The sequence below is a fragment of the Dama dama genome, chromosome 1 (genome assembly GCF_033118175.1).
Source record: "Dama dama isolate Ldn47 chromosome 1, ASM3311817v1, whole genome shotgun sequence".
Lineage (NCBI taxonomy): Eukaryota > Metazoa > Chordata > Mammalia > Artiodactyla > Cervidae > Dama > Dama dama.
This window is the reverse complement of record NC_083681.1, coordinates 77,372,316-77,373,802: the sequence shown is the minus strand read 5'-3', so window position 1 is coordinate 77,373,802 and position 1,487 is coordinate 77,372,316.

Genomic DNA, 1,487 nt, shown 5'->3' with positions numbered 1-1,487 from the left:
TGGGGAGAAAGGAAAGGGGGCTTGGGCTCCATCCCTGACTGCGCAGGGCATTAGAGACAGAGGCACCATTCAAGGTGGCTGATGTAATGTCTTCAGAGAACCTTTTATCATGTTGGGGGAATTGCAGCCTGCTAACGGGAGCCATTTTCAGTAGCTTGATAGTAGGATTCAGCTCTAAAGCTTTTTTCCAAGAAACCACTGTTGCTAAAAGAAGTTGTCATTGGGGAGTTGATAAACCAAAGTGTCTATTAGTGTGGTTAAAGTTTTGGCACCAAGTGTTCTGAATAATTAAAGCACTGCATCATCCATGGACACCGAGAGACTGCATTGGAAGGGGGCAGTGACCGCAGTTTGCCATATACCTCAGAGAATGCACTATTTCCTGACCTGCTTCATGAGCCAAAGGCAGGAACTGGAGCCCCAAGGCATCTCTAAGTAAGGCAGATCTAAAGAATATGTCATAGTCCTTGCCTCAATGTAGCTCATGACTTCAAGAAATTACACTCTAGAGAAACACCTGGTATTTTCATGTAGAAGTCTCTACATCAGAGAGTAAATACATTGGATTAAATTTAATAAACACTTTTTTTTAAAAGCAGTTTTAGGTTCACAGTTTAGTTGGAAGGAATGCACAGGTTTCTCATATACCCCTACCCTTACTCATATATAGTATCTCCCATTATCAACTAGAGTTGATTGTTCCAAATTTATTACAAATGATGAACTTACACATAATAACCCAAAATCTATAGTTTATCTTAGGGTTCTCTCCTGTTGTTGTACATTTCATGAATTTGGAGAAAAGTATAATGATATACTTTTGATATACATCCATCATTATATCAATAGTGTCATAAAGAGTGTTTTCACTGCCCTAAAGAGCCTCTACACTTCACCTATTCATCTCCCTCCCACTGATTCATGTTGAATTTCTGATTTATGTAACAGAATAAAGGTAATCTATCTTTCTGAGTCCTTCACTCATTGTAAGGAATCTGTCATAGGTTAAAGTACTTGCAGACAGTGCTCGCCATTATATGGTACCAGGTACTGGGTTTACTTAGGACTCAAGGTCCTGGAAGTTAATCTATTATAGATCTCTTTAACAAATCAACGGGAAAGTAAATATGATACATCTCATCATTTAAACAACAGAATATATTATTCTACTTGGTTAGGGTTTTGAATCCAGGCCATATTCAGTTGAACAAAGAACTATGATATCATGCAATACTCTAATAAAGATCCTTCATTATAATGCCTCTTCTCCTGAATTCTAAAGTGGTCTTTAACTGAGGTATGCACGCAGGAGTATGGAAATACTTTTATAAGTATTTTCCATATTGATAGAAACATCATAAACCTCTAATCTAATTGTATAGATCACATATTTTAATGATATTTAATAAATAAGAATAAGTCTTTCTACCTCAAAGAGATTTTCTTTCCTTCACGGAACTCTGGTCCACATTAGTGTTGAAAAAATT